General features: G+C 31.8%; 1 pseudogene; it reads left to right on the top strand.

Moving 5' to 3' along the window:
* The first annotated feature begins 1,130 nt into the window (after positions 1-1,130).
* LOC132733514 (uncharacterized) lies at positions 1,131-23,359 on the top strand (annotated as a pseudogene).
* Positions 23,360-24,961: the final 1,602 nt, after the last annotated feature.

The following is a 24,961-nucleotide window of genomic DNA, read 5'->3' as shown; positions in this document are numbered from 1 at the left end:
ATAGCTTCGGAAATATTCGTAAATAATCGCAAAAGGATAAGATTAAGGTCGCATATTAATTCTCCTAATCACCTAGGAAAGAGCGTCATTTGATTGTTTATCAAATAATGCTTATAATTCGACTAACTCCGGAGAGCATTCGTAACAAAAGGTCCGCCAAAGTTTATCTTTCGTTGAATTTATATATCACTATTAAAAACTTAAGTCAATAGCTATAAAAGTATGTGGACACTTTAAGTGTACTATCGAAACCTAAGGACGTTTATTTAGAATTTTTCCTTGTGTGATTTAGGTTATAAAAGCTATGCGTAAGCTCCACAAGTATTTTTTTTACTATAAATAAATAAACTCAAAAATATATGAAGCTTAAATGTAGAAATCATATTTTCATTACAAACAGTATTAATAAGCTGTATGCTCTCAAATTCGAAAATGATGTCTCTGCAGTAGTGAAAGCAGTTGTAAAGTTACATCATTTAATAAAATAATAATAATAAAAAACAAACAAAAAAACAAAACAAAAACGAGACGGGCATGTAAGAAATTTCTAAACAACAATGAGATGGCATTAAGGCATTAAGATTAAATTTAATTAGTCCAAGTTAACATTCTTCAAGAAATGAACACAATATTCCAATATCAACAACATTTTTGATTATGTAGTGAAATCCTGTTATTTTTGCACATCAATAAATCATTCAATGAAATGACTATTTACCTAATTGAAATCTGTGTGAACGAGTACAATTAATAACATAATAATGACAAAATACCACGTGTATTTGCTATCAAATTATAGCAAAATTAAATATTCTTTTTATAAGCCTATTAAAGCGTAGTAATGCAATTCGTTTTTGTTGACTGCACGGTGATTAAGTTTACACGGCTATATATAACATATATCCGTATCTAAATGTATATATATTACATAAGGTCATATGAGATACATTGTACCTATGTTTGAAGTTAGTAAACGCCCTTGACAACAAAAGATAAACCTTCAGAGCAGTATAATTGAACCTAAATCTTTTTCATTTTTTGTAATTGGAAACTATCAAGGTATCATTAATAAAAAAGAAAATTAAGCTATCTGCCAAGATAATTAACATAATGTAACACGTGACATGCTAAAAGATTAACAGATTAGATAGCACTCATGTACACCTTGTAGAGGAACTTTTTAAACAGATCTATAAAAGGTAAAACTTTTTTTTCGCATGCGTCAAATCAAGGAAGTAAAAATTGTTATTTTAAACAAAACTCAAGTGGTAATCTCACGAGACCTATATCAGTGTGTGGAGTGTAAAGAACATTGATTTAAACAGTTCAAGTTTAGAGTTTTTGATATCACACACGGAGTTAAAATGGAGTGGACTATGGAGACACACCGGTTGGACGAAATTGAAGGCAAATTTGAATTGCCGTGTGTTATTTGTGTTAACGAAGGTTACTATTCAGAGACTGACACTGAAGGATTCTCACAGGGAGATATTATGTCCATAGATTCAAAAATGGTACTTCATAAAGTGGCCGCTAATTTTGCTTTCGAGGAAGAGCACGGTAGTTGGCAAGATCCAACATACGTGAAGTTGGTAGAGAAAGAAATTCTTGTTCCATTAAACTACAAAGGAAAATTGAAAGTATTGAGAGATGTCGAGAATTTTGATAGTGTCATTGAACTTGCAAAAGATTTTCCAAGGTACGCAAAACTTAGAGAAAACTTAAGAGTAACAACGGAAGATCAGATTCAAGTAACTGTTCAAGCTGGAACCCTAATAGAGTTGGACAGGATCATACCTGAGACAGGTGGTTTGTCCCGGCAAACTTGTTATACAATTCCCGTACAGAGGAAACACACTTGTAGTGGCTGTGCCATTAAACACTAGAGGGAAGTTTCGTACAGAACCTGATAATAATGAATATACAATTAAAGAAGCTATAGACAGGTACGTTGATAATTATTTAATAGTATTGGTGATTTTTTTGTGAAGTATTGTATAATGTTACTTTTGCTTACAAATCATTATCATCATAATACATGCAAAAGTTGCATCTAATGTATGTTGGCTGAAACAATTTAAAACAAACTCTTTTCACAAACTATATACTAACGTGTATTTTTTATTTTTTATCTGTCGAACAAATGATATAACATCGAACAAATGTAAAAAACCTAATTACAAATAATTTTAACAACACTTGTAATATATTTAAGGAAACCCCATTCATTTTTTTCTGTTTTAATTTAAACTTTCAGTAGAAAAAAACAGTAGAAAACAATGATAAAACCAGAACCATATAAATTTATTCTACACTTGGTCCACATTTGACCATCATAATCAATTAAAAATGCCCACTAATGTACAGTTATAACCAAATCCGAAGTAGACAATTTGTACTTTCGGTTTTTACAGACATAATAATAAGTATACACATAATAAACTGTTTTCTTTTGTTTCTATAAATTTACTTAATTAAGGTGAACCTTTAATCGATATATTGGAATAAATCTAGTTAACAACGCCTAACATTGAATTACATATTGTTTACATGTTTAGTTTCTTAGAGTAGGTTGAACCGTTCTGTATATCCATACTATTGTTATGGAGTTCCTTATCCAAGAAGATGGACTTGCTTATTTGTTGTAACTTTTAATCTTAATAAATGATAGGAAATGATGGTTTATACAAAATAAAAAAAAAAACAGCCAAACATTTTAATCCTTAAAATATCCAGAATTATACAAATGGAATTCATATTTTAGATAATTATACTTATTAAAATCTGGTTTGAAACATATACTGTGGTAACAATCAGTGTTCGCAAATAGGCAAATATATTAGTATATCAATATATGTAATAATGTTTGTTAAATCACCTATCAGAATTGATGTCTCCTTGATAAATCTTTGATTTAACACTGTTATATTATAAAAACTTTGACATATTGCCATATCTATTTAAATATGTAATTATACATGTATTACATATACTCCTACAATTAATTTACATTTTTGTCTCCACTGTCACAATTCAAAATGCCATCACACTTTCTCATAAAAGTATTCATGTCACAACAGTGCTATTTTGACATAAAAAACAACAATTTCAACATTTAACATTTCTTCACAATTAAATGATCCAAATCTAAAACAACAATTTCAACATTTAACATTTCTTCACAATTAAATGACCCAAATCTAAAACAACAATTCCTACATTTGTTCTCAGTCTGCATATAACAGTACAAAATATTTTATGATTGATTCTATTAAAACACAAACTCCTGTCAGAAGTTTTATTATAAGACTGAAATGTAAAGCTTTAATAGAAAAAGAGTCAAATTATTTCACTCCAATACTTGAACAACACGATAGTCAATCCCGTAAGGACGTTTTTGGGAGTTTTCATATAGACATATAGGCAAAATTAAAACTGTTCTATAGAATTTCTTTAAACTTGGCATGTTGTTAGAATATGATAACAGAAATAGTTTAAGCGAATGGAGTCACCGTTCTCGTTTTTGATTTATCTGCCCCTGAATCAGAATTTTCTACTTATTTGAGGTCATTTAAAGGACAGATAACTTATACATCATAAATAAATTCTTGTTTTTTAATTCTGGATAATGTTTTTCTTTTTATTATTGAATACAATGTATAATTACATGAAATTCCTTATATCGTTTCTGTTAATTTTTTTTCAATGAAAATAAAAGTATGATCCGACAATCGCCAGATCAAAAGCTGGTCTAGCATTAGAACTGAATAAATAATTTGGTCAAAAAAAAAACATTCAACAAAAAAATAACATACAATTTGCCTTTTTATTACTCAGTATAACATCCATCAATTAATAAGAAATTATATCACCCATAAGTATGTGATACTATAACATTTTGATTAATTCACAAACGTATGATTAATCACAGCTTGAAAACGAAACTGTATAATAGCGTTTATCATTTAATTATTTCCGTTATAAGTTTTTTTTATATTTCTAATGACTTTACTTTCAACTTACTTGACATGTTTCCAAAACAAATACAAATATCGTTTCCAAAACAAATACAAATATCAAAGCATATTTTGATCAAATACACGGGTATTTATATGCATCCTAACTTCATAGACTTTCGGACATACGAACAATTACAATACACTTATGCATGTGAGAATTAATATAAGAAGTCATCGGAAGTTTTTGTTTGTACTTTAAAACAAAGTACGCGCTACTTGTAATGTATATCGGGTAACCTCGGTTTATCTGCTCCTAGATGAAAGTCCTCTTTTTCTAAAGCCTTGTGTTTTATATTACAGTTGTACAATGTATATCGGGCAACCTTGGTTTATCTGCTCCTAGATGAAAGTCCTCTTTTTCTAAAGCCCTGTGTTTTATATTACAGTTGTACAATGTATATCGGGCAACCTTGGTTTATCTGCTCCTAGAGGAAAGTCCTCTATTTCTAAAGTCTTGTGTTTTATATTACAGTTGTACAATGTATATCGGGCAACCTTGGTTTATCTGCTCCTAGATGAAAGTCCTCTTTTTCTAAAGCCCTGTGTTTTATATTACAGTTGTACAATGTATATCGGGCAACCTTGGTTTATCTGCTCCTAGATGAAAGTCCTCTTTTTCTAAAGCCTTGTGTTTTATATAACTGTTGTATAATGTATATCGTACGAAAGCCTAATAGTACGAAAGCCTAATAGTGTCAAATGAAATAAAAAATAAAAATGCAAAGGCGTTAAAACGCGAATAAAGGCGTTATTACGCGAATCAAAAGGCGTAATAATGCGATTAAAGGCGTTATAACGCGAATCAAAAGGCGTAATTACGCTAATCAAAAGGCGTAATAACTCGAAAATGGCGTAGCAACGCACATAAAGGCGTAATTACGCCTATATTTGCGTTATAACGCGAAACAAAAGGCGTAATAACGCAAATCAAAAGGCGTAGTAACGCGAATAAAGGCGTAGTAACGCGAACCAAAAGGCGTAATAACGCAAATCAAAAGGCGTAGTAACGCGAATTAAGGCGCAGTAACGCGAAACAAAAGGCGTAATAACGCAAATCAAAAGGTGTAGTAACGCGAATAAAGGCGTAGTAACGCGAACCAAAAGGCGTAATAACGCAAATTCAAACGCATTATAATGCCAATTTTATACCATATTTATACTTATCAAATGGCCTAGTAACGTGAGAAAGGAAGAACAATATTGATCTGAATTTATTGCTCAAGATATAAACTCGTATAGAATAATATAATATACATTTACAATAACTATCATTCCATTTGCGCAGTAATATTGCAAACCATTTGTAATAAACTAATGAAGACTCTTTGATATTTGTCAATATCAGGTTACTTGGAGACTTAAAGGTCCATTGGGTTATATGTTAATACAGTTACTCTGAATTCACATCATTGATTATACAAATGTCACTATAGTAAATGAATTTCTATTTTTTCTTATATCTTATCTTATTTTATATGTGCGTCATATGTTCAATTATCTACGGATATGTCCTATATAATTACTTTATAATAACCTGTAGTATCTTTTAATTATGTGAATGTCGTTCCTAATTACGCTATAGGTAATTGGCTATAGGTAACAATATTTGGAAAAACGTATGGCATACGTGTCACATTAGGGTGAAAGTATCCCTACTTATTGATAGGTATGCTTAGAGGGGTAAAAGTGTTTCTGTTAAGTTACAATTATAGGAGACATTGTCTTCTTTGTCTTTATCGAAAAGTATCTATAGTTGGGTGATAGTAACCTCTAATCTCACGAAAGCATTTCCTAATAAAAGATTAAAAAAAATCAGACTGTGGCCTTAGGACGTATCCGTACAGAATTGAAAATAAAACGTACATCTTGATCAATTCATTTAAATCAACATTGTTCTTCCTATCTTACATCACAAGGCCACGGTTTGGAATTTATATGGTATTAAATAAGCGTTATAACGCCTTTTGTTTCGCGTTATTATGCCTTTTGGTTCGCGTTATAACGCGAGTAAAGGCGTTAAAACGCGAATAGAAAGGCGTTATAATGCGAATTGAAAGGCGTATTTACGCGAAAAAAAAGCGTTATAACGCGAATCAAAAGGCGCAGTAACGCCTTTATTCGCGTTATAACGCGAAACAAAGTCGTAATTACGCGAATTAAAAGGCGTTATAACGCCTTTATTCGCGTTATAACGCGAAACAAAAGGCGTAATAACGCGAATAAAGGCGTAATAACGCGAATCAAAAGGCGTGATTACGCCTTTATTCGCGTAATAACGCGAATCCAAAGGCGTAATTACGCGAATCAAAAGGCGTACTAACGCGAATAAAGGCGTTATAACGCGAATCAAAAGGCGTAATAACGCGAATCAAAAGGCGTTATAACGCGAATCAAAAGGCGTAATAACGCGAATAAAGGCGTTATAACGCGAATCAAAAGGCGTAATAACGCCTTTATTCGCTATATAACGCGAATCAAAAGGCGTAATAACGCGAATAAAGGCGTTAAAACGCGAATCAAAAAGCGTACTAACGCGAATTAAGGCGTTATAACGCGAATCAAAAGCCGTATTAACGCCTTTATTCGCGTTATAACGCGAAACAAAAGGCGTAGTAACGCCTTTATTCGCGTAATAACGCGAAACAAAAGGCGTAGTAACGTCTTTATTCGCGTTTATACGCGAATCAAAAGGCGTAATTACGCGAATAAAGGCGTTATAACGCGAATCAAAAGGCGTAATAACGTGAATAAAGGCGTTATAACGCGAATCAAAAGGCATAATAACGCAAAACAAAAGGCGTTATAACGCTAATTTAATACCATATAAATTCCAAACAGTGGCCTAGTTATGTAAGATAGGAAGAACAATTTGATCTAAATAAATCGATCAAGACGTACGTTTTATTTTGAATTCTGTACGATACGTCCTAAGGTCACAGTCTGATTTTTTAAATCTTTTATTAGAAAATGCTTTAGTCAGATTAGAGGTTAACTATCACCCAACTATAGATACTTTTCTACATAGACAAAGAAGGCAATGTCTCCTATAATTGTGACTTAACTGAAACACTATCACCCATTTAAACATACTTATCAATAATCACCCTAATGTGACTAACTTATACCTTACGTTTTCCCAAATCTTGTTACCTATAGCCTATTACCTATAGCTTAATTAGGAATGGCACTCACATACTAGTAATAAGAAGATACTAGATGTTATAAGGTAATCAAATAGGATATATCCGAAGATTATTGAGCATATGACGCACATATAAGATAAGATAAGATATAAAATAAGATAAGAAAAGAAAAGAAATTCATTTAGTGACATGTGTAAAATCAATGATGTGATACATGTGAATTCAGAGTAACTGTATTTACGTCCAGTCCAATGAACCTATAAGGCACCAAGTCACCTTAAATTGGCAAATATTAAAGAGTCTTTATTAGTTTATGACAAATAGTTTGCATTATTACTGCGCAAATGGAATGTTAGTTGCTGTAAATGTATATTATATTATTCTATACGAGTTTATATGTTGAGCAATAAAGTTAGATCAATATTGGTCTTGCTTTCTCACGTTACTAGGCCATTTGATTAGTACAAATATGGTATTAAATTGGCATTATAATGCGTTTTAATTTGCGTTAGTACGCCTTTTGGTTCGCGTTACTACGCCTTTATTCGCGTTACTACGCCTTTTGATTTGCGTTATTACGCCTTTTATTTCGCGTTAGAACGCCTTTATTCGCGTTATTTCGCCTTTTGATTCGCGTTATTGCGCCTTTATTCGCGTTATTACGCCTTTATTCGCGTTATTACGCCTTTTGATTTGCGTAATTACGCCTTTTGATTCGCGTTATAACGCCTTTAATCACGTTATTACGCCTTTTGATTCGCGTAATAACGTCTTTATTCGCGTTATAACGCCTTTGCATTTTTATTTTTTATTTCATTTGACACTATTAGGCTTTCGTAATATCGGGCAACCTTGGTTTATCTGCTCCTAGATAAAGGTTCTCTATTTCTAAAGCCTTGTGTTTTATATTACAGTTGTACAATATTATTGTGGATAGCTGGATTTCGATAATCAATTTTTTTTTAAATTGAAAATTCAAATTCATATCCCAGAGTCCACAAGTGTTCTTTTATATGATTGTTCAACAGTTTAATAAGACTATCAAGAAGATATAACAAGAACTTATTATATTAAATAAAAAATCTGGCTGCATTTGCCCAGTAATAACACATGTCATCTAATCTCAATATCGGTACTAATCATAAATAAAATTTCTTCACATCTTTAGTGATCCATATTTTTTACATTAAGACATAATAATGATTATATACATCATATTCAGATATTTAAAAAAATGCTTTTAAATCTGTAACTTTAAAATACGATCCTTCAAACAAAACGTATCGAAATGTTTTCCCTAATGAAATGTTTCGTTTTTATTTCGATCCCGTTTTTTTCAGTATTTGCCGTAATTTTCTCATATAGTTTTTGGCCGTTTCCTTAAATATATTTTATCAGACAATTTAAATCGTATTATGGGCAGAGCAGACAAGCTTATACCATGTCAAGTATTTCTACGAAACATTATTTATCTAATCAGGAAGATGAAACCAACATTATTTAAAATCATTATCTGTTCGCGTTTTACTTTGTCATAACTATTATATATGTATGTATGTATGTGTGTTAATTGGTAAGATTGCTCTTAAAAGGATGGTCGTTTCATAACTTGAAATAAGGAAAATAAAATGAGTCATTCATGAAGTAGATGAAATAAATAGGCTTGGTTTAATAGATCATAATCTTAAAGGGTCATTTCTTAAACCAAAGCGTCCAAAGCACTAATTGACGTTAATTTTTCGCATCAAAAGACAAAATCGGTGTTAAATAGCCGATACCGATATTGTTTCGATTTTTAACAAGGCAAAATAAGGGAGGTCACTAACGCTAATTTTCAAGCGCTGCCGTCGCTATGGTATAAACATATTAAAAAAAGAATTAAAAAGAATAAATGTTTCACCATATTATTAAAGAAGTGTTTTATCAAGTTTTTTTACATTTCAGACTGGATTGTAATGGGTTTACATCAGTGCTCGATTAATCATTCTTCAAACCCCATTCATGTCAGTTTAAAATAACACCATACTGGCACCGTAATGAATAAGTTGCATTTGTGTTTATTTTTTTTTAACAAATTAAATAAAAATGTGCATGATAAAATTTGATGATAAACAAAGAAATGAAATGTACGAAAATAAATAAAATGTAGTTTCCGTTTATCAAAGCTAATTATTCCAATGAATCCTGGACTTGGATCATTATATAAGAGTAACATATGGAAAAATAAAGAAAATAATTAAAAAACAGACCTTAGATATATGTAATTTTTACATATGCAAATCATAAAATTAGAATTTTTGTAAAAAAAAAATGCAAAAGATTTTCTGCAAGGCCACTCAAAGGCCGCACACAGAGCACATGTGTCTTTGCCAAGCGCCACAGTAACGGATAACGTTAAAGTCATGCGCATTCTTCTTTCCCGCCAAAGACATGTATTATCTTTGACTTGCGCCGTCGTGGGGTTTCCATGGTTATTTAAGGCGAATTCAGACGGTACTGGATACCAGCTTCTCACTTCCCCTCGGAGCGTGCACGTCGCTGAGAAGGCACAGGGCAGCGGCAGAAGATTTGAAGACTGGGGACGGCGAAAAAAGATCGGAACTTGTGCTGCGGACCATCTGCCGATGTCCTGACTAATGCCGAGGGGAGTGGCCCTACAAAGTAGGCGCTTGGGTCGACGAGGACGGTGTGCTAGGGTGCGAGAGCGCCTAGCACGATTAGACGGCTTGAACGGCAGGCCTTTTGCTGGCACCAACAGCCCTTTTCAGGGCTAACCTTTCCTATTGTCACAGGTTACTGTACATTTAGGTTCTCATTGACCGCCGTACAGTGACCTACTTTTGGCTCAAAATTCATATCTTTGGCTAATACTCCGTGGAAATTGCATGGAGGTAAGTTATCACCACTTTGTGCTTCAAAATTAACTTTTCAATGGCATGACTGGTGACATTTCCGGGGTCCGTACTCGACAGCTAAAGCTGCATTTTGTGCTCGAAAGGGCGGATGGACCCTTATTAAGCATTAACTACATACATACTGGATAACAGTATATCAATAGTATTTGCAATTAAATAAAAGAAACATTAAACGTTGCGCACGTTTAAATTTAATGAAAACAATATGAACTTCATCAGAATTATAAAGAAATTCCGGGTAATTCTGGACCATCCCTAGTACAACAAAAAAATTATATGTAAATGATGGTAACTTCAACTTTGTTTTAGTCACGAAAATGATTAATCACAGATTGAAAATGAAACTTTATAATAGGGTTTATCATGTAAATTATTTCCGTTTAAACTTATTTTATTGCTTGTCACTTTTCTTTCATCTTATTTGACTCATTTCATAAGATAATAATAGCAATTACTAATATTATTATTACTACTTGAAGCTTGACACTTTCAATAGTATACGGTGAACTTAATGGGTCATTGTGGTGAAATTGTAATTTATAATTATTACCGTATACATCTTAACTTCACAGGAAATCTAGCATTATATATATGTAAGAATTGATAGATAATTCGTTGAACGATTTGGTTTTAGAAATAAACCAAGTTCGGTGTTTTTGTGATGTACATGTACATTGAGCAGCATTGGCTTGTTTGCACGTGCTTGAAAATTATTGTTTCGTATTGGTCGAGAATCATAGAGCCATAGAGCCATAGAATCATAGAACCTTCAATGTAACACTTTCATGAGACTAACTGTGTTAACTATATCAAGGGGTTTGAGGTCATTTAACCTGTATATCTCAGGCATTCAACTGCAAAAATAATAAATAAATAAATAAATAAAGAGCAAGCAAATAAGTTGACTTCACGGTGAGACAAATATTGAATTATCAGAACTAAAATATCTAAAACACTACAAGATTGCCATGCTGAACGACCTAAAGTTAACATACATGTCATATATGGTCGAAATTTCTGATAAGAAAATAATCTTTCGTCTATGAGAAAAAACACATTAAATGTACCGCAATATGTGCGGTAAATAAGACATAAATATGAATTTAAACTGTGTAGACTTTCATTGCTAATTTCTATTAAATAAGTCGCTAGTTCTCCTCCTAACCCCTTCTCGAAGTCGTGGTGTTTATCTTCATCATCACAACCATCGTTGTATTATTATGGGCGTGTACACCCAAGAACGGTCCCAGGTTCCTGCTCATATCCTAAATTAGGGTTTGACTCTAACCCTTCTGCAATCATATGAAAACATAAGTGGCTTTTTCATAATGATAGTCCATTCATAGATTTTGAAGGGACTGGAAATTTCGCAGAGTTTACTTAACATGAATTACAAAACATGTGCAATATGAACACCGTTGAATAAATTGTCTGACACGTGAGGTCAAACATACCATGACAAATTACTCATTCCGTAAGCAAGAAACTTTACACTCATTGTTTAATTAGTATTGGTTTGTTCCAGGAACGGATTAGAGAGTGTTTCAATTAGCTTATAGCTTCCAACGTAATCAAACTAAAATTAATTCGCATAAACTAAGTTTATTACTATTTCATGTTAAGTTCTGCTTATACCGATGAAAACATGAAGATGGATCAAACCGAGCCTGCAACATTTCCCATTCCGTCGTTTTAGACGTTGATTGGGGATTATTAACTTTCTCTATTTTATAAAAGATTAGGGTCAAAACATGTTGCACGTTTATTTTTCATTATCTAGTATTAGCCTCCTTTTTGGCGCTAAATAAAGACATTTTCTTAATAACGCTTATTTAACTATATCTGTCATTTTTACAAAACTAACCACATTAGTCACTTAACGTAATTTTCAATGTAAAAACTGCAGTATAAGGGTGTTTAAATGTATAAATTATTTTCTATCACGCATGGTCAAATGTAAATGCCTTGTTTACAGACTGTTATATAACAAGGAAGTCACGTACTCATTCTTAATAATATGAAAAAAAAGCTATTTGATTATATGAACTTGAAATCTTCTGCGTATATATCTAAGCTAAATAAAATATAATGAAAGCCTCTGCACTTATTATACAAAGGTTGTTTCTTTCTTAACATTACATGTATAAAAGTAGCTTCTGTAGCAGTTTAAAATAGCTTCATGACAAAAACACATAAAAGCAGCTGTTTATATCTTTTATTATTTACAGGTCATGGAACATGAGCCTTATTAATTCGAAATGAGGGGCGTCCGTGGCCGAGTGGTTAAGGTCGTTGACTTCGAATCACTTGCCCCTCACCGCTGTGGGTTCGAATCCCGACAGGGACTTTGGATTCTTTCATGTGAGGAAGCTATCCAGCTAGCTTACGGAACGTCGGTGGTTCTACTCAGGTGCCCGTTCGTGCCTGAAATAATGCACGGAAGGGCACCTGAGGTCTTCCTCCACCAGTAAAGCTGTGTTAGGCCTTACAAATGTTGCTGGAACGTCGCGATATGACCTATACTGTGTCAATGTGACGTAAAATCAAAACAAACAAACAAAAATTCGAAATGAACGTTTTGGTTCACTTTGCAGACTTTTTTCCTACTGTCAAACCATAACACCTAGTTTCAACTTTCATTTATTCTGCACGAAAACTTTATCGGCATTACTGTTTTATCATTGTTTTTTAAATCAAAAAGTTTCTTCCAGTTCTTCCACAATTCCGCAGAATAAAGATTTTATGGATCATGAAAAAGTATTTCTGTTAACGTTTATTTTATGTTGCGGCGCCGAAAAATAATCATATTAATTTGACGTATTAGGAGGAGAGTAGTCTATGATTTTTATATAAAAGCTTTAGAAGTTAAAATAAACATGATCAAGTGTTGAGACCAAGATATATATTTACCTTTTAAAGACAACTAACAAAGTGTGATATCCTTTCAACATGTATAGCGTAATAAATATAATCGAGAAGGTGTCACCCATAGCTGCGCTATGTAGATTCCATTATTTATGTTCCAAATTTGGATGAGGCCCAACTATTGAATCATACACATGTATGCATGGCATAAAACAGGATGCCACTTATTCGAGGTCAATCATGACTTTTGACATGGTAATGCGCATTTAAAAACGTGTGTCCGTGAAAATTCGACAAAATCGAATATTTTCAGTTCTACCGCGAATGTTTACGTGTAACGCGATTGTTCACGCCAAAATGTTATGTTTTTCGAAAAGTTAGATATTCAAGGTGCAGAACAGAAACAAAATTATGCAATGCACGTGCCACATTAAATTAAATGGATCACTACTACCGAGTTCAGTTCACAATGACTTTCTGTCATTATTTCTAAGTCTAACGTACATGTTCAGAGCAAACACAAATAAGCCACGTTTTCATGAATTTGTAAGGTGGGGAATCGTTATGAAAATTCTTGACAAAGTGTCAATCGTTATAAGGATATAACACGTTTTTCAGTTATGTTTCAAGATACATCCTCCATTATTTAGCATTGTTGTTTAGTTTATTATTTTCCACTCATAGTGTAATTTTGGCGTGAACAATCGCGTTACACGTACCTGCTCGTAAACATTTGTTCGCTGTAGTACTGAAAATATTCTATTTTGTCGAATTTGCACGGACACACGTTTTTAAATGTACATAACCGTGCTAAAAATCATGACTGACCTCGAATAAGTGGCATCCTGTATTACGCCATGCATACATGTGTATGATTCAATGGTCTGGCCTCATCCAAATTTGGAACATAAATAATGGAATCTATACGGCAGCCAAAGGTGACACCTTCGCGATTACATTTATTACGCCATAGTTGTTGAAAGGATATCGCACTTTATTAGTTGTTTTTAAAAGGTAACTCAACACTTGATCATGTCTCTTTTAACTTCTATAGCTTTTATATATAAAAATCAAAGAATACTCTCCTCCTAATACGTCAAATTAATATCGCCTTGCGCTCAACATCGAACCTTTTGCTCCATCTCTTGCCCTTTGGCTCCACTACTTTCGTATAATATCGATTTACAAATTTAAGAAATCCTTCGGTAGTAATTTATTTTGCACGAAGGACAAGTTCTTATTACGGGTTGATATTTTATTAATACACTTTTTCAAGAAATCTGAAGGGTATGGCATTTTTATGGTTGGGAAGTGTAATACTCTACAAATCGTCGTTCGCTTTGTCAGGGAGAAAAGTTCCCCCGGGCTTAATATAATTTTCTTTTTGTAACAGATTGGATAATTGGAAGCCTAAATCAATCCTTCACGGAACTACATTTTCCGTTTTTCAAAACAATACAATATGAATGAATAACAAGACAAAAACATAAACAATACTTACAATTAGCCGTTTAAATCGGCCTTCCGCTCTATCTCGGAAATGCCGTTCGCTCGTCTTACCGTACACCACAATTTTGAAGTGGAGCGACAGTTTGCCGGGCGTGAATAGGTCAATATACAAACTGCCAAGGCCGATATATTTCAGATTTTTAAGATAAGAGTCATTTTGTATGTGTATGTCCACGAGTTGTTGATTTTCATAGAAGATAATATCTGAAACGTTATTTTTTTTATAAATAATAGACCATATAGAAATATTTTGATAAATGTATGCAAGTACATACATAACAAAAACGCTTTGGCATTAAAAAATTAAGAAATTGAATTTTGAAGTTTATCCTCTTAGAAAGTTAGTGCCTTTTAATATATAGTTAGCTGATAAACTATGCTCATCTCAGGAATTTCCTATACTAAATATGTCACATTTGAATAAGAGAATGCACAAATAATGTTTTGGAATCTGCATTTCCTATAACCGGTCAAGTATTTGGGCCTTTCTTAAAAATGGACAGTTTTTTTAATGGTTTTGTGTCTTCTGTGTGTACATAAAAGACATTTATTTTACAATTAAAAAGAGACAGTATAGCAATAATCAGTATTTTCAAATATCAAATTTAAACATAATATATCTTTATTTTTATTAAAAACGCTCGTCATACATATCTTTAACAAAATATGTTATATTTATTCGTTGCATATTTGCAAGACGATGTACAAATATTTAGGTCTGAAAAAGTTTTGCTTTGTTCTATACTAAGGGCTTTCTCCGTTTAAATATTCATTCAATATAATATAATATTCTAAAACATGAAATATGTTAGAAAACTATTTGAAAGACCATTTCAACGTATACTGGTTGTTTTCCAATATGATATTCATCTAAGTTCATCACCCCGCTGGTAAATGATATGATATAACACGTTTCAGAAATAACATTGTGTTCTGAATATTTCTCAGTGTTTCGTTGACAAATTTAATTATATCAATAAACTGACTCAAGTTACAACCACTTGTTGTTATCACGATGCGAGGAAGATGGAACGGTTTTAATACAGTTCAGTTAAAGAAGAGGGTATTCATCAAAAACTAAGTGAAAAAAAAATCTTCAAGCAGGGAGAAAATTAGACTTTATACCGAACCGTTTTAACTAAGTTTTTTGTAACAGACTATTTCTACCTGTTATCTCTAATCATGATTTTTTCCGTTAACAATTCAGACACTATAGTCTACTCTATAATTCTTCCATGCTGTTAAATTTTATCTTAATATCTAGTCATAATTCCCCTTCTCTCTTAATGTCAAATAATTTTCACAGTGGATCTTATTTTTCATAAATTACGGAAAATACATTACTTTATATTGTCAAAAAAAGTTAAAGCATAAGAAGATCTGTGAGGAGGTTTGACTGCCGTTCGATGCCCTGCGGGACGTCATACCAGTAGTCCGGTGTTGCTGCATTTTCATAATTTTTCAAGATCTGGTACTTCCATACTTTATCATTAATGCTGTAGTTGCTAAAATGCACAAGAAGCAAACTATGGCTCAGTTATATGGCCAATGAGCAATTGTTTTGGAACTATAACAGGACATCAAAACTAAAAAGATTTAAAGAAATATAAATTATATAATTTTTGGAACTTAATGGACCTTTATAATTAAAGATCCGCCAAAAGAGAATTCAAAAGAGTGAGAAAAGACCCTCACGTTACCAATGTTTAATCTCCGGGTTCATGGAATTTACTGGCAAATGTTCGTTCGACATTTATAAATTATGATAATACATAAAATGATATGTATATGCCCGTTTGTAAGAGGTGATGCTATTCAAAATTAACATTTTTTATATTCGCCATGATAATATACGCATTATTAGGACAACAACGTTAATAAAAAACTATTTAAAATACAGAAAAAGTAACCAATCTTACTTCTGTTACTTAATGTGAAATTGGTCACTGTTTATATAACGAACTACGAAAAAACCGTGCATGTGCACATTGTGACAGGACAAATTACGTGTATAATATATTATTACTCTAAATTGAAAAAAAGAACACAACGCGTGAGTAAAGAAAAATAAGTAAATGCACTTATAACTTTATTTTTGTATTTTCTGATCGCCGATCAGATAATACATAGCTTACATCCACGGTCTAACACAAAATTTCCTAACAGTCCTAACAACGCAAATTAGTTCTCACTCAAAACTGCTTAAAAACCAGCAATTTAAAAGAAAGAACAATTTTTTGTTACAAGTGTCCAACAAATTACGACACATTCAAACTTTTAAAGTAGCGTTGGCTTATAGAGTTGTCAATAAACGCACACTCACAAATTACGCGGATGAATATGCTTTTAATCAATGAAAATGCTATTTTTAGCGATGTCGATTACCGAATACTACACAAATAAATCTGACTGCCGAGTAGTTGAATATATAGTTTCTACATGTTGGACTGTTTGGGCGAGAAGATTTTTGCTAAATTATTTACTTCAATTTTAAACAACAGGTTTACCCTGAACAAAATACCTCGAAATTACCCTTACCCGAAATGCAATGGAAATTCTAAATTTAGCATTACTTGATTTTATTCAGCTTTTGATTTTAAAACTTCTCCGTGGTGCAGGGGTAACGCGCTCGTTTGGTGTGTGAGAGGTCCGGAGTTCAAATCCCAGTCGAGTCAACGTTTTTTTAATTCTTTTTTTTAGTGTCTTTGTTAAGGATATAGCCACGATATGCAAGGATAAAGTGTGGCTATCATAAAAAATTAACATAATTTTTTTTTTGATGCAACTCTAGTTATGCAAAATTCCGTATGTATCAAACTCTGGTGCCCTGCAAGATGACTTATAGTACATAAAAATAAACTTATACAGGAAAACACATACAGATATACAGTACGGATCAGAAAATACCACTGAGCTTGCAGCCCTTTGATTATTTATATTTTAGATATAGTCTTCCCCAAATTGTGAGGTTTGTTGACGATGAAATTAAGCGAGTGTATACACAAGATCTTCTTGAAGGAATAGAAAACATGCGAACAATTACAGGTAACATTCTCCATTTCGTTAAATCACGAGAGCTTAATATTCTGTCAATAAGTTTGAACTATATGCAGTCAAAGTAGAATTTACGTCATCCCCCCCCCCCCAAATGTGTTTATTTATATATTAGATTAAAATCTTAATTTCATTGATTATATTTCTCATTTATAGACATAATATCATGTTCTTGTGGTTGAAATTACCACGCTTGAATCTTTTCACAACACTTTTTTAAAAAAAGAAAAGGATCGACAAGTGCAATGATATTTATATGCTCCGGTATGGCATGCGTGTATAACCTTACACTTCTTTCTTCTTTAAATGTTGAAAAATTGAATTTTAATTTACTCAAAAAATTATTTGATTTAAAATAAAGCCTGTTTCACTATAATTAGTGTTCTATGATATCAATGATAATAATAGTGCATCCTGAAATGCACTTAAACCCAACAACAACGTGTTTATCGTTACCAGGAAATGAACGTCAGTAACAAAATGCAACACGAAAGCCGTATTTGAAATAAGAAAACAACCGAACATATTATTTACATACTAATAGGTACATCTCAAAACCGAGAAATATATTAGTATGTCTTTTGATATGACTAACGAAAAATAAAGTTTTGATCTAACTGAGTATAACTTGCATTATTAGGTGATGAATTTAGACAAACATTAATACTAAAACAAATCTTAGTATAAGGCGACAACAGACACTTTCCTAGTTCCTACCAAAAATGTCACTTGAACCAACATTTTTTAGTGTTAATTGTTATTTTATACATTAAATATCTTTGATCTTGATAGAAATTACCTTTTTTGAAAAAAGATGCCTTTGTAAATATTTTATTTTTAATTTTAAATGGTCAAATCAAAGTATTTTTTTTTGTAATCAATCTTAAGGAATGTAAACATCATCATAATATGTAGGGAACCGTGTTTCAGATTTTTTCTATCTTTTCTAAAAAAAACTATGAGCATCTACAAAGACATATGTTTAAAAGTGTAACATAAATTGTAAGACTGTACGGGTGAAAAATTGTGAAAATGGGTAAAACAAAATATTTCCTACTTTATATACTATCACTAATTTTTTCAGCTAAGACACTTCGTCTTAATCGTCTTATTCAACAGAATGTTCTAGTAGGCCATTACAAACCAGTAGACGAAATGGAGACGAATGATACTGAACGATTTCGCCAGAGGACTCTTGTCGTGCTGCCAATTGATAATCCTGACATTCGTGATATAGAAGTGAATGTACTGAAGGGGATAACTGATGAAATATACGAACAGGTGTTTCTTGTGCGCAATGTTTCAAACTCCGACGCTGGTGAAATAGTCGACGGTTCCTTGTATGTAGACTTTGCTATGGCAACGCCTGGAATAAGAATAATTTCAAGAACAGGTAAATATGTTTTTTGTAATTTTCATAATATTTATAAATAAATGATGAAACATAATCTTTATCCTGCAATAAGAATTGATAGCGAATATCCAAACCAAACTATAACTTAAGAGAACAATTGGCATATGTTTTAACGTTCACCTAACAAAGCTGTTCTTATATAATTCAGAGGAAACGTTAGGAAATGCTGTACCAAGTGAAGGGCCTCCACCACGACCTCCAAAACCGAAACATCTCAAATCGCAGACTTCAGGTATTTATCACTAAATATTCTGAGTAGTTTTTAATTGAAGTTTTAAACTTTTTCTGGATATACATGGTGGCAAAATTTGCATAGTTTTTCCGGGTGCAATTTCATTTAATTTCAGTTGCAAAACTGTCTCTTACTTAAAGTGACATTACGTCCATTCTAGAGTAAATGGTCAGTGAACAGGTAAAAATAAAAATTACTTTACATTTTGCCATAATTGTGTTCAATTTATATTTTAATATGAACAAATAAAAATCAATAATCCACGTGACGAATGGAAATTTCTATATCACTCAGAATGAATCGGTAACGCCATATTTTAAAATGAATAAGTCAGTCATTTTATAGTTGAGGTAGTTTTTTCAATCATTGGTCAGTAATATTTTATAGTTGAGGTAGTTTTTTCAATCATTGGTCAGTAACTTTTTAATAGCCAAACTTATGAATATATATCTAATTAAACTTAATATCATAGCAAAAATAAGCACAATGTTACTTTAAAGGAACTGCAAACAATTTTGATTTTTTACATAGATAATGCATGGGCGTTTAAAACAGAACTATATGCAAATGGTTACTAAGAAATATACTCGGAAATACATTGAAAATCGTATTATTGTGCTATTCCTAACCTTTTTGAATGAACAACGTTGCGTCGCTTTTCATTTATGGCCCATTTTTTCACAATAAAAAAATTATTCTTGAAAAGGAGTGAGCGAATGATCTGAAACTTTGCACACATTTGGTACAGACCTACATCAAATGAAATATTAATCTCGAGAAATTATGCCTTGCTACGTCATGTTAAAATACCTCAGTGGAGTCCCTGTAAAGTAAAAGTTCACTTATATCCATTATTGCTTATATATTTATTTTTCTATCTTCTGTAACAGGGGCTCATCAGTCACAAGCAAAGAAAATGGACAGCGTTGGATATGTTGAATACAAACCCGCAAAAGGTATAGGGACAAATAAATAATTTCTTTGAAAACCTACCAAGAGTTGATGACTAAATATGAATAATGTATGTTTTCCATTGGCATGTTTGTATTAAATTATAAAGCTGGCAACATATTTTTCAAAATTATTTTTATACTAGTCATGTACAAATGTATATTTCTGCAATAAATGAAAGTATGAAAGTTGATGTTTCAAGAATAATACGACACAATAATAGACATTTTAGGACTTGTGATGTATCATAAGTAATGATATGATTGTTTCCAACAGATAAGAAAAACATGTCTCCGATAGGACGTAGGAGAAAGCCTCCACCAATAAAAGCAGACCAGGACCCAAACGATTCAGAATTAGGAGAATATATTTACCCAGAAACATGTAAGTCTTGCCAAGTGCTGTTACCGAAAGCCTTTTAGAATATAACTGTTAGACTTAAAGACAATCACATATTTTATATGGAATGAATGCTTAGATTTAAAGACAATGAACTATTCTGTATGGAAGGAATGCAACGCCCAAGACTGTTACAAATATTGTGATTAATTTTTTTTTAAAAGCTAACGTGGATTTAGAAATTCATGTAGATGAATTGCAAAATATGAGTGAAACACTAAATTGAAGAAAGGAAATACATTATTTTAATAATAGTAAACAGTATTATGAAGTTATCTTGATTTATGATAAAAGCATATTCGAGAAATGTTATAATTAAATCATATTATTTACAGCACCTGCAGATCATTTGGATTTTAGTCTGGCTGATGTGAATTTCAGTACAAGTAAGAGTAACTTTATTATCATTAAATTCCATCTTTCTTTATGTTTATATAACACTTCAACTTCCAACAAATATTCTGACCATATATCTAATAATTTATAGATGACCAAATTTGAAAAGTTGATAAGAAGCTTGTCTTGTGTAACATTTTTTTCAACTTTTGATTTCTAAAATATCACCACAAAATAAAATATATTTGCCTTATTTTATCCGGTTATCTAACAAATCATTTGTTATAAATTATACGAAATTTTTGCATGTCATACATATTAAAAAAAAATTGAAATATTTCAGGTGAGAAAAACCCATTGGTGAGTGCTAGTTGTTGTAAAATATATCTCGCTTTTTTTATTTTACAATATACTGTAAAACATATTTTGATAAGGCTAATAATAACAAAACAAAAATAATATATAGATAATAGTCTCACTTTAATTTTAGCATACTATACAAAGTATGCAAGTGTAAACATACAAGATAAACAATAACAATTACGTTTTCACAAATTTTCTTGGGAAACTGTTTTCATTTCCATTATAAAATTGTCATTTATAAAATGTCTTATATGCATTATCTTGAACCTATAAAAACATATATGATGAAACATTTTTGTAAAGCTTACATTACTTCAAGTTAAACTATTGTCATTTTCTTAAACAGAAAACATCAAAAGGCAAAGAGTTATTATCAAATTTTAAACACAAGTTCATATCTAAGGATAAAGTGACACCAAACATTGAAGCATTACAGGAACAAATCAAGAAAACGGTGACAGCATCAGTAAAGCCAAGACCTTCAGATCCAAAGACATCTTCCGATGATGATGAAGACATTCTTCCCGTGTATGATGAAGTTGATGAATGGAAAATGAACTCCTGTCCGTACAAGCCACTTCCAAAGCGGAAACCTGCTATGTGTACAGTAGGGGGAAATGAACCATGTTCACCACTCTCTCCAACAACTGTTCAGAGAGAAAAGCCAACAGCCCGTGTTATACCATCAAGCAATCTGTCAGGGGATTTCAAAAAAGAGTTTAAGGATTTAAATAGTGATGAACTAGTGGACCGCTTAAATGTCTGTAGCTTGCATGACTTTGCAAAATTTTGTAAAAAAGAGAAACTAAATGGTGCATTTTTTACAAATGTTTCGACAGAAACCCTCTCTAACGATATGAATTTGAAAGGCATACCTTTACACAAATTTATTCAGATGAGAGATCATAACTGGGTACCAACTTGAAGAATTTAATCAATGTTACGACATTTTTCGACGTGACTTTAAGTTTGTCATTATTAACTTTTAAATATTGCTTACTGACTTTTCAAGCTGAATATACTCGTAAATGCTGTTGCTTTTGGAGATAAAAATGACAATATTGAAACTGTTACAAACCAAAAGCTTCACAAATAAAGGGCCTTTCCATTCAGATGATTGCATAATAATACATCTTACTTTGAAATTGATTATGATATTGGCCAATTGTATGAATGGTAGCTGTATGTTTTAAATCAGTATTGTTATCAGTTTTTGTTTAGATAGATTAATATTTACTCAAAGCAGATAGCATGTCAACGGTCTCCATATTACCAAGATAACGTTATCGATCAGGAAGTAAACATTTTTCGCACTGATGAGATCAAATTTCGCCAAAATGCTTGCACAGAGGCATGTTATTAATTTGATTTTAATACAAACTATCATTTATGTCAGTCATAAGGGTACAAAAATAATATAATATTACGCGGATATTATTAGCGAGTAATTAATATGAAATAAAAAAAGTCTGTGCAGAATACTGTTTGTAAATAATAATGCTTCACAAAAGTTTCCTTTATTTGTATTTATTTTCTACAAAAATAAACATATTTTCATGAGATTTTTAAACATGTTTGAGTAGATATTTGGTAAGAGGTAAAAATGTCCTATTTCACTTCATCTTCGCTTTGTTATAAAACAATGTTGTGATTCAGCTGGACTTATGACTCTAACAACATCTGTTCATAGTTTTTAATTAAGTGCTTTAGATGAAGACGAGGAAAATTGATTGTAAGCGAGACTGTGATACGTTTTCGAAGCGCATGCCTTTAAAAAAATTGTTTATTTAATATGATCATTTACATTTTCTGTATTAGGTTTAAAGTATTTTTTTCAAAGTATTGTTGAGGTATCAAGTACAATCCAATTTGCAGAAGTGTCCGGATAAATATTTCTGGTACAAACTGCAAAAAATCAGAGTAAGGTGATGACAATACAGTTAAATGTAAGCGATGGTGTGGTATTATTGTCAAGAGATTGCAGTACATTTTAACCTTTTTTATGTTTTCAGTTTATCATTTCTAGTATTCCGAATATATCAAGTAAAATTACAGCCTGTAGACAAGATTGCAGGAGTGTATATGCCTACATTTGCAAAAGAAAATTATTTATTGTACAAAATGTTTAAATGAAAAATAAAGAAGATTTTTATAAATTACTTGTGTTTTATATTGAATTGAAAGTTTAATAATAAATAAAAGTTTGATATTGCAATTGGAAATCACAAGGCTTGTTTTTGTTTGCTAAAATAGACAATACATCTCCTTTTTTCGTTAAGTCTTACAAAGTAAGAGCTAACATAAACATACTTTCTCTTCTTTTTAGAAGCGTTTTTACACTCTTGCATGGAATTATTTTTACACTCTTGCATGGAATTATTTGATAGATTTTGACTACATTAGATAAACGAATTCTGTCGCCCGAGTTCTCTAACATCGTTTAGTAACATACAAATTATTGAAGCCGCTGTGATAAAGATCTTTATTACATGCTTTTCAGTCGTTTATGGATATTTATCAGTGAAATATAAAACTGATAATTTCACTGTTTAAAACAGTGAAATTATCCATTTGATAATTATACAGTTTAAGCCCCTTAGGCCTACGTTGTTTCAGTGAAATACCAGCGCGCACGGTACTGGAAACCAACTTAATTACGTGACGTCATAAATGACGTCACATTGTATTATTATTTGGCGCGCTTTTCATTTAGTCTTTTTAAACGTTTCTTTGCATATAATAAAAAGAAAATTTGTGTAGTTTATTGTAAAATCGAAATATATTTCACCTCGTGAAAACCAAAAGTTCATATTTCACTTGTGGCTGCGCCACACGTGAAATATACCTTTTGGTGCTCAGTCGGTGAAATATATTCCGATCTTACACTGAACTATAACAAATTTATATTGTTTTATTTTCTAATTTATTGGACAGAGTGATTACACATAACTTTTCCTCGAAATTTGTATTTTATTACATTTGGTTTCATTTGCATTTGGAGGGCGGGGGTCCTGATATTGTTTCACAAGTAGTAGGAATAACTAAAACTTTCGACAACCTTATTCTAATATTACTCTAATATTACTCTTTTCTAGCTATTACTGATAACCCTGACACAACATATTACCTTACGTGACACCTTAATAAGAATAATATGCTTTATAAATTTCAACAGCAAAATTGATGTGACTCGCACTGTTCGACCGCAATGCTAATGTTATATGTGTATTCAAGTAACATATTTAATTTAAGCCAATAGTAGGTAGCACACAGAAACAATGTTTACCTAGGTTTGGTAACCCTGTTAACAAGCTACCTAGCATCCGACAAAAAATATTCACCCGTTTGAAAGAATTTTAACAAAACAGGACATTACACACATGTTTCAGTTTACGTAACATGACTGATGTAAACGATATGACCTCAAATTTTAACTTTTTTTTCATTTCATCTTTTTATAAGATTATCTATTTCAAGGTTGTCAATTATAAACAGTCTGGTCTAGGGTTGGATATCGTTCTTCACGAAACGGTCCGATACCGATACCGGTACTGACGAAACGATACGGGTATTTTATCGATACTGATACTGATACTTTTACAATACCAAACCCTTTGCTGCAAGTATAAGAACTGAAGTGATATAACATGTAGTAATAGAAAATAAATATGTTACATTACTGGTCTTTCTGAAATTTCATGCTGTAAAGTATACTTTTCTTTTGTTGTTTTGTGTTTACTCTTTCTTACAACATTAACACA

This window comes from Ruditapes philippinarum, unplaced genomic scaffold (assembly GCF_026571515.1).
Source record: "Ruditapes philippinarum isolate M1 unplaced genomic scaffold, ASM2657151v2 ctg1634_1_1_1_1, whole genome shotgun sequence".
In the NCBI taxonomy this organism is placed as follows: Eukaryota; Metazoa; Mollusca; class Bivalvia; order Venerida; family Veneridae; genus Ruditapes; species Ruditapes philippinarum.
The sequence above is the reverse complement of the archived record's forward strand: the minus strand, read 5'-3'. Positions and strand labels throughout refer to the sequence as shown.